Genomic DNA, 16,455 nt, shown 5'->3' on the forward strand with positions numbered 1-16,455 from the left:
GTATGTACCTTCTCCTAGCTCTGCTCTTCATTTTGAAGAGTCTAGTTTTCATCTGGAGCTTGGACCCTGTCCCCAGCAGCAAGTAACACAATTGTTAGGAAGACACACCTGTGTGCTGAGCAGCCCCTCTCACCAGGGAGAAGGGGCAGCGTGATATGCTGTGGAAGGCGTTGGGGGCATTGAGACAGGGATGTGGGATTGACAGCTCACAGAGGGTATCACCCCAGGCCCCGCATGAGTTAAAGAATACAGGCTGTTTCCTATTCTCCAGCCAGGAGTCTCTGAGAACTCATTCATGAAGAGGTCCTCGCCAGCCCCAGCGCCACCCATGTGAGCATATGCAGTTGGATTAGAGTCAGGCAACAAACCCCAAAGGCCAATCTACTGTGGGGGAAAGTGCACCTTCAAGTCCAAAAGACCTGGGCTCTGTTCTTAGCTCCACTAAGAATTAGCTGTGCAGGTTGTGTAAGTTTTTTCCTCTTGGGATCCCAGCTTTTCTCACTTGCAGCATGAGGAGAATGTGACTTGGCCAGCTTCATGAATTGTTGGTGACAGTCAAGTGAGAGAAAGCACGTGTTTCTGGCAGGACACCTGCAGAAAGATGGGATTATCACCGAGCAACCTTATGTGGAGAGCCACAGACCCACGGAATCCAGCCCATCAGGGGTCTGTGGTCACCGCCCCGCTCTCTCCTGTGGGAACTGAAGCTCAGAATTATAACCCAAGCTGTCTGAGTTCCCTTTCAGATTTCAGGTGGGAGGTGCATCGGAGCAGCATTAGAAAGAGAGCGTGGAGAATATGGCTCAGTGAAGAAGAGCAAGGAATCCTCTGCCCCTGGCGGGGATTTGAAAGCAAGAATGGGGTGGGGTGTAGGGTATCTGCCTGCTGGGCCCTCCCTCCTCAGGGAAATATGGAGTGTTTTGCAAGGCCTGATGCAAGAGCTCTAGATCTTGCCAGCAATTCAGAGGGCAGGAAGTGGGTTGCCAGGGTTTCCCTCTGTGATTCGGGTCGAGGTTGGGACTGGGGCCACATCTGCCAGCCATATGGGTCAGAGGGCTGTGGACAAGGTTCTATCCTGACAGGGCACCAAAGGCAGGAGAGGGCCCCAGCTGCAAGGCGGTGAGTTGAAATGTGAAAAACACACATCAAACCTCTTCCTCAGCAGAACACATATTCTGTTCAAATCTTAAGTCTAGGGAAGACAGCAAAGAGAAAGAAACACAGAGGTGGAATGTGGGGTAAAGCTGACAGGGAGTCAAGTCTTCGGACGGATACTTAGGGGTTTGGCTGAGTGGACTAATGGTTTGGAAGCTGGGCGTGAACAAAAGGAGTCCTTGTCTGTTTAATCCAACGTCCAGGTTAATGGAGAGAATAGAGCTGGTCCCAGGCAAATGTGCAGGTGAAGCTGGGCAGCCTTTCCTTGTCAGAGACATGCGACACTCTCATGCAGGAAGAGGGTTGCTTAAACACTCCTGAGTCCAACCTCTTCACGTGACAAATGGGGAAGGTGAGGCACAGGGAGGTCCCTCAGCTCAGTAATAACGCCTCTGTGCCTAGGCTGCCACAATTGTGGGGAGAGAGATGATCGCCCCTCCCCTGTGAGGGCCTTTCTTGGGTGGAGGGTCTCCCGTGATCTTTGTTTCCTAAGAGCAGTGAGGGAGATGGACCTGAGGCTGTGGTAGTTTTCCTCAAGGACCTGGAGCAGAGCTTCTCAAAGTGTGGTCCTCTGATAGGTAGCGTCAACATCACCTGGGAATGTGTCAGACGTGCAAGTTCTCAGTCCTTTCCAGGTCTGCTGAGTCAAGAGCGCTGAGGGTGCGGCCCAGCCATGTGTGTTTTAATGAGCCCGCCAGGTGATTCTGACAGTCACTAGAGAGGGAGAGCCTGGCCCAAGGTAGGGTCGTGAAGGAAGTCCCAGGGTCCCCACTTTGACTGGAAACCTCTTGAGACCCATAGCAGAACTGCAAAGGTGGCTTTTAGATTCCTCTCTCTGTGCTTTCCTGCCCTCCCCATCTGCTACAGTGTCCCTTAGGACTCTTTCCCAGTGGGCACATCTCATAGTCACCCCTCGGGGCCTGCAGCCTTATCTGCTGGTCCCAGATAAAGACTGAATTGGCCTAATCAGTCTGACTCGCCTGGCTGGCTCCAGGGAGGTCTGCTTTTGGTGCCACCGCCAGAAATGGAGCAGCTCACGTGGCTGACCCCCGTCCCCCACCCCGTGGGCCCCTCACCACCGCCATCTCTCCCCCAGAAAATACCAGTCCTGGGTTGGGCTCTCCCTCCTTTTCAATCAGCCCCCAGCAACTTTATTCCCAAGAGAGATAAGAAGTGACTATCTGGGGCTTCTGTGAAAATTGCAGTGGCAAAAAGCCTCTCTGTCAAGGTCAGGCTGTGTTAAGGGTGGCTGCTGGGGGAAAGAGGAATTGGACTGAAACTGTCCCAGCTGGCCACAAAATAAAACAATACGTCTTTGTATCTCTCAACAGTATTGCAAGAAAACTGACACTTTGAATTATGGCTAATTCCCTGCCTTGATTGAGGATTTGGACCATCTTTGAAGCCATTGCTTTGTTCATTATTATAATGCCTGGTTAGGTAAATCGATAGGGCAGGGTCTCCCCACATTGCAAAGAGGTGGAAACAGGCTCAGAGGCATTTGTTGACTTTGCCCAAGCCCTGAGTAAGTCGTTGGCTGGAGCAGGGACCCCGAGCCCCTTTCCTGGTATTGTGGTGGGAACCAGGACTAATGCCCATGAAGGCCCCATCTGCGAGGGGGGTCGGCTAATGGACCAGATGTTCCTCCCAGATGTTCCTCCCAGGCTCAGCCTGTGTGGCATGAGGGCTCAATGAAAGGGATTCTTAATCCTAGGGAAAATGGTTGTCATTCAGGGCTGGCTCAAAAATTGGCCAAGTCTGCTGTGAGTGAAACCAAGAAGTAGCGCCCAAAACAAAGAGGGGTTTCCATGAGATGCTGGGCAGTAGCCTTGGGACTAGGTGGGGCTGTGGCTGGGAACCAGGATGGACAGGGTCTGCCCAACTGCGTAGAGGCTGACAGAGTGCTTGTCTGGGGGCACCCCTCCTTTGCGGCCCACTGTGCATAACTTTTCCTCTCTGGGCCTGAGTGTTCTCCTACGTTTGCTTCCTTGCTCCCATACCTGGGAGGCAGGTAGACCCGAGTGTGTGAGGAGGAATCTGGTCAACTACCAAATTCATGGTGAAGGCAGAGGATTATTACTGAGGGAGATGAGTTTAGAGGGTGGCTGTCTGGATGTCTAGAGGGACCAGAGGCAAAACTGGAGCCCTGAGTGTGTCGGAAATGTGTGTTTTTTTTTCAGGTATTAGACGAGACTTCTTGTGCAGAGCCTTTTTAAAGCCTAAAGGGATCGTCTGTGGTTGTGGCGGGAGGGGTGGGGGATGGAGGTCTGCAGTCTCATCTCCTCAGCTTCTCCATCGCTCCTCTCAATGACTTCTGAGGCACCTTGGGGGATCCCAGGGGTTCCTCGGAACCCAGTTTAGAAACCCCTAGGGAATCCTAATTAATTTGCAAGTTATTAGGCAAGCTGGAGGCCTTTGCCTCAGTATGTGCTCTCAGGTAGGTCCACCTGTTGCCTCAGAGCCTGGCCGAGGACAAATGGTTGAGAGACCTGTTTATTTGCTGAGCCAGGCGTGTGACGCCACTGTCCCGCGGTGGGCCCTGCTACTAGAAAGTCAGAGGTGGGAGCTCCTCCCTGGGGCAGGCACCATGGGGACCTATTTCCCTTAGGACCCGGGGGTGGGGGGTTGGTGGGTTGGGGGGTTGGCAGTGCACAGGAGCAAGAGCTGAGCTGTGCAAAGCAGCTGCCTTTTCTGGATCAGCATTTGCCCTCCTCTGATTGTCCCTACTTGGCTCTCAAGAACACATACTTTGAAGTGGCGTTCTCGCAGCTGCTTGACAGAATGTCAGACCCTTTGAATCTTCACCCTAGGACTCCTACCCACTTTTTTCCCCTTCCATCCACTAAGCAAGTTTGGTAAACATGGCAGTAACTTCTAACCCCCTACTGATGTCTCATACATAGCACCCGAGAGCATGCCCGGGGTCCCTAGAAGTCCTGCGTGAAAAAAGCCTGTTTTTCTTTGCATAACCATGCCTAACTTTTCTTCTAAAAGAAGCACCTATTCAATATTCCTAAGGATTAGGTTCTGTGTCAAGTTCTTCCTTCTATTGAAGCCAAGGCTATTTAGTTGCAAGCATCCTACTCCAATGGGATCATTTGCTGTGTATTGGGTCTGTCCCTTAACAGAATCTCATCGTCACAAGGGCAGGGGCTTGGTTTAACTAAGAACAGGGCTTAGCACACAGCGCACAATCGATACTTGTAGAATGGAAGTGTCAATGAGTGGTCTGGGTGCTGGAGAAGGCAGCTCTCCATCCCAGGCCTTAACCTGTACTGGCCCTCCCGCCAGGACCTCCCTCCCCATTCCATGCCTATCGTTTCTCTCTCGTCTCTGACTCACCCCATTATGGAGTCTTCTTGGATACCCACCACCTGCCACCATCCGTCCTTGGCCACACTCCCTTTGGACACCTGTTCCCACTTTATCAGACCCTGCTTACTTGGCTTTCTTCTTTGGGTAAATTAAGGAGAGCAGGTTCAAGTCAGGGAGCAGCCTGAACTGTGGTAACTAACTGGGTCAGCCCGGGATGGGTGCTGAAGAAAGAGAGATAATCACAGGTCCTGTTCTCAGGGGTCCTACTGTCCAGCAAGGGGTCAGCTCCTACTGGGCCCCGAGAGCCGACTGTTAAATTTTCAGGGATTTTTCAGGCTGGTTGTCAAACACAGCCCTTTGCTGAATCATGGTTGAACTGCAAGCACAGGCTTGCTACAGATGCAAGAGTTTGGCAACAATCTACGAAGCATTCTTTGAGAATCAATGGGCTATATGGAATTTAGGATGAAGAGTACTGTATATTTCATGATTTGTAAGGTGTTTGCTTTATATTAGCAAACTTTATTTTATGTATCCTTTTTTTTCCTTCCCTCCAGGAGAGCTGGTTGCCAAACCTTTGCCAGCACCCCACTGGCCAGATCCTGTAGTGGTACTGTCCCATGTTCAAGTACCTTATTAAAGGACAGCCAGGTGCTGTGTGATTAAGGGGACTAGGGATTTGCTCCGTCCTGTGGAGTCAGAAAACTCTTTCAAGAATTGGTGAGCTGGGCGTCAGAGCTAGAAATTAACTTAGAGGACCGGTTCTGGAAGGCCCACGGACTTGCTCACAACCGTAGAACTTGCTGGCTGCAAACTGAGTTCTAGAACCCTATTCCCTGGCACATGCCACACTAGCACGCTGGCCTCCACCACGATCTCCTGGCCCCCAGGGTACCCTGTTCTCTTTCCCGGTTCTCATGGGCTGTGCAGATGTTCTCAGCCTCTCTCTCTGGGCCTTTCCCAGGAGGGGGAAGGGAGGAAAGAGGAAAGAGGTGGGCAGCGTCCACGTGAGCCTCGCTCGGGGGGCATTCTGAGGCAACATCTGCCACAGCTGGGCTCCTAGCCGTCCAGACATCCTTCAGTCACGCTCTGACAGATGCAACCAAATAAATCAATTCACAGCAGGAAATAGCTTGGAGAGTTCCAAGTGTAGTGAAACCAGATCTGGTCTGGAGGGCAGAGAGAAACCATGTTTGAGAGAGCCAGGAGGGGCAGGCCCTGGGCCAGACCTGGGTGCTGTGCTCTGAGGGGAGCCCAAGAGGCCTCTCCCCAGTGAGAGTCTTCCTGCACCAGCCCCAGGACACCCTCTCACCTTCTCCTCCCTCACCTGGACTTTTGAGCTGTTGATTTGTTTGGGCTCCATGTGTGAGAGCAGGTAGCTTACCTAGGTTCCTAGACCTGCACCCCAAGTCAGTGTGGCTGCCACAGAAGGGTTGCAGGGCAGGAGGAGTCTCGGGGTCATGCGTGAATGGGGTTGACAGTCCTGTATGTGGCTCGCCTACTGACTGGCCAGAGGACTTTGAAGCCCAGTGTTTTCCTGTCATCAGAGTTGCACATTAAGAAGACCTGTGGTGTTCCAAGCGGACATTTAGACATGTGCTGGCTTCTTTTCATGGCGCAAAGCATCACAGATATCCCCTTCTTAGGAGCTTTCCCTCTGGACCACCAAATTTCCTTTTCTTCTGGGTCGTGAAATATAAGGGCTCTTTAAGTGACGTGTCCCAGTATCTTTAGTCCATATCCCCATACCATGAGGGCAGTGTGTAAGGTTATTTCTGTGGTCTTATTCAAATCTCTTTAACTGTGGCTACAGCAGATTTCTTCTTATTATGGACTAAAAAGACTTTGAGCCTAGGGTAGCTTGCTTCTGCTCATCCAAGTTTTATTTCTCAGATTCAGAGGAAAGCCTAAGCCTTATTTCCCTTCAACCTGGAGATTGCCATTTGTGTTGGTGGAGGAGTGACAAGCAGGGGAGCATGGGTCATCCAGGTTCCTGGGCATGTACGATGGAGCAGCTAAGCCTTAGATCTGTAAGGCAGGGCCCAGGGTCCAGAAGTCCAGGAGTCCAGAGAGATGGCAAGAGCAGCTCTGGAGAGCCAGTTTGAGAGCCCTCTTTCTAGGCAGAGCCAGCTCACTGTCGGTCCTCTTACTGACGTATGGACTCCAGGCCACTACTTTCCAGCCAGGAGCCACACAAAATGAACTTGTCTTGTTCCACCCTCGCCAGCCTGATGGGAGCTGATCGCCGCCAGAGAGAGGCCAGAAGCCAGCAGGTGAACAATGCTCTCGACAGGCTTAACTCACCCAGCTGGCATCAGGATTGACTCAGAGAACAGGGTCTCGTATCACTGCTGCCTCCCGGGCTCCCCTTGGCAGTTACCTCTCTGAAGACAGACCAGGCCAATCTCTGCCGCACTTACATAATGAGACATGATTGCGCCTGGTGTGCCCGCGCTGGCAAGGTCCAAGAATAAATGTGACTGACGGATAAAGATTTGAAATACAGTTTGTGAGGGTGGAAAATGGGCAGGTCTGATGGCAACAGGTATTGCTCATGCCAGCGAGGGGCCAGAACTCTGCAAGGGCCATCCGAGGCCTTTTCTTCCCTCATCCAACATCCTGTACGTGATAGCTCCCTCTCATCTCTTCCCATAAGTAACAACAACTCTGATGGTTTCCAAATAAATGTCCTACAGAGAGCTGTACTCAGGATCATCTGAGAGTGTGGGAGGGGCGGGGTGGGGATGGTCACTGCCATTTTATATGTTGGGAAGCTAAGGAGCACAGGTTCCATGGTGGGCCCCATTTGTAAGAGGCGGAACTGGTTCTGGCACAGGGTATTCTGATTTCTAATCTGGAACTCCTTCCTCTCTAGCATGTCTCCTACCCCCAACTCCTGTCTTGTGTCCCACGCTTCTTCAAGCACCCACTGCTTCAGTGAATGTCTGGTTACTTGATAAACCAATCCATGGCGCGGCTTTATCAGATATGGGCAATGTGGATGGTCAGAAAGGAGACACTTTTGAGTGGGTTGTACGGTGGCTTTTCATGTAGAATTGCCAGATTTAGCAAATAAAAATATGGATGCCTAGTTCAGTTTGAGTTTCAGATAAACAATGATTTTTTTTTTCAGTCTAAGTTTGTCCCAAATATTGCATAAGACCTACTTTATACTAAAAATCTGAAATTCGGTTTGAACCAGGCATTCTGTCTTTTATCTGGCAACCTTATTTTAATGGTCCCTAAACCATTAGAACATCCTTTTCATTATGACTAAGATTGGCTCCATATTAGAATGTTACAATTTGCTAGCCAGGAGGATGTTATAATTTGCTTAGCAAAAGGTTGAGAGCTGACTTTCTGGGTGGACTGGAAGTTAATTCTGTGGAACTAACTAGGGGACAGGTGGGGATGAGTTGAACAAAACCCCATAGGACAAGTCCAGTTAAAGTATCCATTGTATTTCTAGTCTATGGTCTTTATTGTCTGTCTGAGGGCTCTTGGATACTCTTTTTTTTTCTTTTTCCGTTTTGTTGTGTTTTCCACTGCTTTCTCCCTTTGTCTTTCTGTTTGTTTAATTTCCATTGACCTGTCTTTAAGTTCATTGATTCTTTCCTTGACTGTGTCGTTTATGGATGAGTCAGCCACTGGCTTGCAGTAGCAAGAACCAATTCTTCAGAAATGGACGAGGTTGTAGCTGTAATTAAGAGCTTTCTGTGGTGGAGGATGTGAAGTCCTGGGAGACAAGATTGAGGGAATCTGATCTCCAGACACAGCTTCTGTGGAGTCCTGTGGAGAGGGAGGCCAGGCTCTTGGTGAGTCATGTCTTTTCTAGCCCAAGCATTTCATCGACTGTGGTTTAGAAGTGAAGGGATGGGTTTTCTTGTTGTTTTTCCTAAGGTGCCAAGGCAAATCCCACTTGGAAACTGGGCAAAGCCTTGAGCCTACTAAAAGGTAAATGGGAAATAAAAAACATTAGGAGGAGGGTCCAGATGAGAAGATTTCCATCCTTAGGAAAGAATCAGACACAAGGGATGGCTAGATCTGCTGGTCTGAGGCCTCAAAGCACATGGTTCCATGTGGTCGTGCTGGGTCAGGGGTCCTTGCAAAACGAGAAGATGCGAAGTAGGTCCTGGAGATAATTGTCCACTTTCTAAAGACCACAAACTCCGGGCTGGAAACCCTGGCAAGTGAGCTTTGCCCACATTTACTGAATGCCTATGTCTATGGAGCTAACACCCTGTGGCAGTCACTGTGGGTGCTATAAAGTTGAATAGGACTCAGCCCCTGCTTGGTGGCGATTTTAGTCAAGAAATACCTGGATTAATCACTTTTTGTTTTTTATTTTTATTTTGGTCATTCAAGTTTCAGTTTAAATGTCAACTATTATGACAGGCCTTTTCTAAAAGTCTAACCTAACATACTCCCTCCATCATTTCACTTAATCTTATTGCAGTCATCAAGATCTAGTACTTTCTCATTTATTTATTGGCTTATTTTGCTCCTGGACTATCTTTCCTTCCTAGAACGCAAGCTCCAGCAAAGATCTGTAGCAGCCTTCCTCCTCCCATTCCCTGCTGTATTTCCCTTATCTTGGCAAATAATAAGTATTCAATAAAGTTTATTTAATGGATAAAGAAAAGGAAAATTCATTGGTCATTGTTTTGCTGCTATACAGTGAACTAATATTTGACCTGAAGAGGAGTCCAGAACTCCTTTTAACATTCTGTTGAGTTTTTATCCAATTTCTTGTTTAACAATCTAACAAGTGTATGCAAAAACAGAAGGCAGAATAGTCTCAGGCTGTGAGATTTTAGAGGACCGTGACTGTGTAATTCTTTTCTTACAGTGACTAATACAGCAGGGCTTAACAAATGCTTTCCTGACTGATTGATTAATTAAGGTTTAAGCAAGGGGAAGCACAGACATAGTGGGACATTCCTTTGTGAGCTGCTAGCCCTCTCTCTCCTGCAGTTGTTCTGAACACCAGTTCTGTGTGGTAGATGAGTGTTTAGTTCCTGGAAACCTTAAAGAAAAAACACCACATGAATTCACAAAAGTAATAAACACAGGAATGTATCTATCTGATTGCAAGAGGTGCAACTTCATATTTAAACTAATCAATTTATGGCAATGCTTTGTGAAGCCTCTCTCTTACAGGAAATAACTATGATTTTAGACACCCAAACAAATAATAAAAGCCAGCGATGGTTGTCAGTTCTGTTACGTCTCTCTCTGAGTGCCTGGCTGAGCTGCCAGAGGAAGCAGAATCCTCTGCAGCGTTCAGGTCAAAGGTCCTATGTCTACAGGTGCTAGGGTCACAACAGAATTTGACCTCAGATCTTTCTAAGCTAAACAGACCCAACTTTTTGTTCAAACGTAACAGGACGAAGGAGTGTGGTAGGAGAGAGAGAGAAAGAGAGTGCAAGCACTAGAGGTAATTAATTCACTCACTCAGTTATTTATTCCACCACATTTGTTAACCTCTTACAAGGGCCAGACACATTGCTAAGCCTTGTAGAGCCTGGCAAGATGAATCAGGTAAGGCCTCTGATGCAGCGTGCTGGTGCTTAACACGGAAGGCACACAGGTGTTGGACATGGCTTGGAGGAAGTTAATGGGCTTGGACTGAGATACATTGGTTTTAACAGGCCATCAGGACATTGAGTTGGAGGCATCCAGCCATCAGTCTACCAACTATAAACAAGACTTTTCCTCCGGGCTCTACACTCACAAACCCAACTGCCTAGCTAGTGTTTCCCCTTGGACATTTGAGATTCAACACATCTGACACTGAATTTTACCCCGACACCTACTTCTCCATTGTTTCTGTGAATGGCACTGCCATTGGCCCAAGGTGAAAGCCCAGGAGTCTCCTTGGCTCTTTCCTATCCCGCATTCTCCATTTCCCACTCACCCAGTCTCAAGCCCTGTTGATTTCTTCTTCAAAATGTCTGTTGAATCTTCGTCTTCCTTCTCCTTTCTGTTTTAAGTCCCAGTCTAGACTTCCATAACTTCCCATAGGGTCTCTCGCAAGAGCCTCTCCTCTTAATGGTCTACCTGCCGCCACTCTGGTATCTGCCTCCATTCTCTCCAGGTCACACAGCAGCCAGAGTGACCTCTCAAAATTCCATTCCTATCATGCCAATATCCCCAATGCCCCTGTTAGCATGTTTTAGTGGCTTCCCCTTGCTCTCAGGAAGATGACCAAATTTTTAACACAGTTTCCAAAGCACACCAGATCTGACTCCTCTTGCCGCGCCTTCTGCCTGCTTTTCCATTTTCTCCATTTTGACTACATGGACCTTCTTTAGCCCCATACTCGCCTTTCTTCTTCTGCAGGGCTTTTGCACATGCTGCCTGTAATAGCCAGACTAATGACTCCTCAGAGATGTCTGTATCTTAATTCCTACAAGCTATGAATATGTTACACTACAAGGCAAAGAGGAAATAAGGTTGTAGAGGGAATTAAGGTTGTCAATGAGCTGACCTTAACAGCGAGATCATCCTGGATTATCTGAGTGGGCCCAATATCATCATAAGAATCCTTAAAGGCAGAAGAGACAGAAGGGAAGGTTGGAGTCATTAGTTGTGAGAAGGACACAACTTATCCTTGCAGGCTTCGAAGATCAAAGGGAACCATGATCCAGAGACGGTAGGCAGCTTCTAGGAGCTGGAAGAGTAAAGGCTCCTTCACAAAGTAGTACAGCCCTGCCAGCACTTTGATTTGAGCTCAGTGAGACCCATGTCTCTCTTCTAACCTACAGAAGCATATGATAATTAGTGTGTGTTGTTTTAAGCCACTGCGATTGTTGTGCTTTATCATACCAGTCACAGGAAACGAATACACATGATGTCCCTTTGCCTGGAACATGCTTCTTCCCCTTTGTTATCTAGTTAACTCTTCAGATTTTCACTCAAGTTCTGTTTCCTTGAGACCCGTCTGGCTAGGTTGCAGCCCCTTGTTATGATAGACACTCAGAGATTTGTCTTCCTCTCCTTTTAAATAATTTGTTATAATTCCAGTTGTGTAGGTGTTTATATGACAAGCAGCATAGTGTGCTGGTTGAAAGCACAGATGGACCCTGGAGCCCAATGACTTGGGTTTGAATCCTACTTCCACATCTGTTGCTGTGTGATCATGTGCAAGTCACTCAACCTCTCTGTGTATGCCTTGGTTATCTCACTGATAAAACAGGAATAATAGTAGTATCTATCTCATTGGACTGTTATAAGATAGACCACGAAGTGCTTAGAGCATTGTCTGCCCTATTAGGACACTTCAGCATATACTGTACTCTAAATGTTGATTCCCCCCTTCAAGATTGTATCCTCTTTGAGGACAGGCTCTGAGGCTACTTCTACTTGCCATTTTATTTGGCACCTACACAGGGTTTGGTGTATTATAGTAAGTGCTTGATATATACATAGAGAATGAATGAATCAATGAATGAAAGAATGTAGTCAGAATTGGATCTTGGAAGAGGATAGGTATGAAAACACATATTAAATGACTTTTCCTTAACACACAGAAAAGAAAATTACAGAACAATATCTCTGATGAATACAGATGTAAAAACCCTAAACAAAATTCTAGCAAATCAAATGCAACAACGCACTAGAATCATCAGGACCAAGTGGGGTTCATCCCCGGGGCACAAGGATGGTACAACATACGCAAATCCATCAATGTGATCCATTGCATAAACAAAATAAAGGACAAAAATCATGTGATTATATCAATAGATGCAGAAAAAGCGTTTGACAAAATATGACATCATTTATGATTAAAACACTTCATAAAATAGGTATTGAAGGAAAATACCCTGACATAATAAAAGCCATATATGACAAACCCTCAGCTACTATCACAATTAACGGTGAAAACCTGAAGCCCTTTGCTCTACATTCAGGAACACGACAGGGCTGTCCCCTATCACCTCTGCTTTTCAACATAGTGTTGGAAGTCCTCACCAGAGCAATCAGGCAAGAGAAAGAAATAAAAGGCATCTGAATTAGGAATGAAGAAGTTAAATTGTCACTCTTTGCAGATGACATGATGCTATATATAGAAAACCCTAAAGACTCCACCAAAACACTATTAGAAACAATCAATGAATACAGTAAAGTTGCCAGCTACAAAAATGACTCTTTCCCCAAATTAGTTACCCCAAGGCAGGATTTCTCAACCTTGGCACAACTGACACCTTGGGCTGGAAAATTCTTTGGTGTGGAGGCTGCCCTGTACATTGTAGGATGTTTAACAGACCCCTAGTTTCAACCCACTAGGCGCTAATAGCACAATACTGTTGACAAATAAATTGTATGTGGACACTGCCACATGTCCCCTGGGCACAATCAGCCCTGGTTGGGAGCCCCTGCTCTAAGGGTGCAACTATCACCCCAAATAGCAAAGGTGAGCATGGGTGAGTGTGCGAGCACACGGCTGCCCTCCAGCCTCTTGTCCTGGCAGGTCCCGAAGGTTCCTGCTGCACAGAAGGAGCAGCTTATCTGCAACAGCGCCTCTGCTCCAGGTCCCTGACTGTGTGAGAAGGAAGGTAAGGTTGCCCTTCTTAAAGTCACAGCCTCATCATTGTCTGAAAGCAGGAAGGGTTTATCTCAAAGCAGATAGTTCTTGAACTTTTCAGAAGACAGATTTCCCGGCTAATCTAAATGCAAGAAAGTCTGAATACATGGGATAGCATTGTGGATAAACCGCTGACCTTCACCTTTGGCTCCCTTCCTATCAGCTTAGAAATAAAAGAAGCCCATTTATCTTTGTTTCCCCCATAAAGTGGTTCTCTTTAAATTCTGTTTATTCTCAGAAAATGGTTACTTGGGTAAATTCTGGCAGATAGACACAAGAATCTCTTGGATTGAGGGCAGAAATGGGTAACTGAAGAGGGTGGTGAGAACCTCCTCTCCAGAAAGTTTAATAAAAGGACTGGAGAGCCCTCCCAATGGATTGGACTTGATAGAGGTGGAACACCCTTTAGTCTGAAGATTCTCTGCTTGTGTATGCCTGTGAGGTTCAGAAGGACAGGGCAATGGCCAACCTTTAGGGAAACCTGCAGGTCTTACTCAATAGACGAGAAATCTGAAAACGGAGAATTTAAGTGGGAAGCAAGAGAATTCTGACCTCTCCTCTAAAAGGGGTTCTGATGGGGAAGTAAACCAATAGCAAAGTCAAAGGTGCTCCAAAGAACCACAGGAAAAACCAGTTTCTCCACTTTCTGAGGCAGCTGAATGGATGGGGGAGATAAGCTGAAGTTGCCCAGGCAGCTTGGAAGAAAAGGAGCCCACACATAGGGCTGAGTCCATTTTTAAAGTGAAGGTGGAGCCAAGTTACCACTACAGGTCTTGTATGGCCGCCCCCCCCCCCCCACCACCACCGAGAGACCTAATGACAGGCCACTGTCCTAAGGTACCATTCTTCTACACTGCATTTATCCCTGTGCCAGGGAAGCCAATGGAAGTTAGCAATACAGAAACTAATCTCATCCTCAATTACAGATCTGTGTTTTATATATACTTTCATGTGACAAGCCCCAGTTAAGGTTGGTTGATGCCTTTCCTTTGTCCTTGCAAATTGGTGCACTGTAGCAGGGGGGAAGCTTATATGCAAGCCATAGGACTGGTGCCAGGAAGATGAAATGGAAGACTTGGATCCAGAGATAAAGGGAACATGGTAGGAGGGTGAATGAGATCTCAAAAGGTGGGAATGAGGAGACAAAGGTGATTATAGAGGTGATGGATCTTTTGGGAAGAGAAGATGGAATGTGGCCAGGCTGACTGACTGTGGGATGTGGGAGAAAACCCATGCGACATGGGGAGAATGGGCAAAGTCCACACAGACGATGGATCTGGCCAGGAATCCATTTTTATTTTCTCATAATGTTAAAAAGAAAGGATGTTGAACAAAACAACGTTGTTCGAGGACCTGCTACACTTGCCCCCGATCAGGTCTCACTTAGAATATGTGATTGTGGGGACAGAGCCCCAGAAAGCAGTTTCCCCGCTCTCGGCCTCATGTGGAGAGATGCTGGCTCAGATAGTGGATGGCCGTCAGCTGTGGCTGGTTGGCCATCAGCTGTAGCCATTAATCCATTGGTCACTGATATAACTGCCGTGGTTACGGAGGGTAGCTGAGGAGAGTGAAGGAGGAGACTGAAGGAGAGTAAGGAGAGTCGAGGAGAGTTGGTCGGTTGGCAGCAAAGCGGACAGCAGGTCGCACGTCGTGTAAACCCAGCCTCCAGTGAGACCATAGTGGTATGACTTCCCTACCTATGGCTCCGTGGGTGTTCCTTTTTGGCTTCACCATGTCCTGCGTTCTTATGTGGGGAGCAGGAGCAGAGACCCCACAGGCTGCCCTGCCAGACACCCCGCACGACAGTGATTGAACTCTGGGCATGACATTTTAAGAGACACATGTAGACCTTTAAAAAGTTGGTTGAAAAAGGCATTGAAGGAGGAGACTGAAATGTTGTCAGGGTTGAGGGAGGAGACCCAGAGTTTGTAGACCACTCTCTCCTCTTCAAAGCCTATTTATGTTTATTTCCTATTTTAGTGACACCAGAGTCAGATGCTGCCAAAAAATCTGTTGGAAGTACTGAGACATGTTCTTTGGATTTTGAAATTAGGAGGTCACAGGTGAACTTAGAACTTGCAGTAGAAAGGAGATGAAGGGGCTGGGGAGAGCAGAAATCAGGTTGCAGGATATTGATAAGTATAGGAGACATGTGGAAGTAGTTCAAGTAAACTCGATGATCTTTTCTAAGTCTGTAACTTTATCCTCTTTCCTCACAGTCATTCACTCCTCCTTTAAACTCACCTCTTGAGGGTCTTTAGCATTTGCTGTCGTCAAGGGCATGCCACAGCGTGTAGGCTAGTATTGCTTCCTATTCCTCGCTACAGGGTGATTTCCAACTCCTGCCTGCTTGGTCCGGCTTCAGGTTACTAGACCCTCAAGTTCCCTTCATTCTCCCAAGAATTAAGGATGCTGAATATGACTTCCTACCACATTTCCTTTTATAGGTGCCATCACAAGATGTCCTTCAGTAGCCATAAAAGCTCAAAATGTCAAATCAGAGACTGTTCTCTAGACCCATATTTCAAAATATTTCTCATAGTATAATCATAAGTTTTAACATGGTCTGAACAAGTCATCAAAGTGAGTCCTTGATCTTTTAGCTTCATAAGTTTCTTCAATTTCTGGATCTCTTTGTCTGATTCATGATCCCAAAGATAGAAATATTTTCTTGTACTCTGGTTCCTTTATCTTTCTCTCTCCATTCTTAATTCTATTCTCCCTCCTTCTCTTCCTTTCTTTTTTCTTCTCGCCTTCACTTTTTTCTTACTATTTCGATACACTTTTACTTCCATTAGCCCTAAAAAATATTTTTAAAAATATGTACACCAGTAATATATAAAAACATTGTCATTACAAGGGAGAAAAACCATCAGGTAATACAGATCTTTGGTTCTTTTCCTAGATGCAACCACAGTTATTGGGGTTTGGGATAAGTCCTCTATACTCTTGCTACTCAAAGTGAAGTCTGAGGAATGTTATCACCAATAGCCTTGGGGTGCTCCTTTGAAATGCAGAGTGTCAGTCTGTGGGGACAAAGCCCCAAAAAGCAGTTTCCAGGCTCTTGGCCTCACATAGAAAGGTGCTGGCTTGGGTAGTAAATGGCCATTAACTGTGATCAGATGGCCATTAGCTGTAGCTAGTTGGCAGTCAGCTGTAACCCGTAAGCCATTGGCCACTAATATAACGGCTGTGGCTACGCTAGCAGAGAAGGGAATGGGGGCTAGCAAGAAGATGGTGGCTGGCAAGCGCGGACTGCTGTTAGGCAGATTATGTAGATCCTGCTTCCTGTGTCTCCAGCCCAGACGCCAGCGAGAATATATTGGTTTGACTTCCCTATCTATGGCTCCGTGGGTGTTCCTTTTTGGCCTTACCGTGTCCTGCGTTCTTATGGGGGG

Source organism: Rhinolophus hipposideros, assembly GCF_964194185.1.
Source record: "Rhinolophus hipposideros genome assembly, chromosome: 6".
Lineage (NCBI taxonomy): Eukaryota > Metazoa > Chordata > Mammalia > Chiroptera > Rhinolophidae > Rhinolophus > Rhinolophus hipposideros.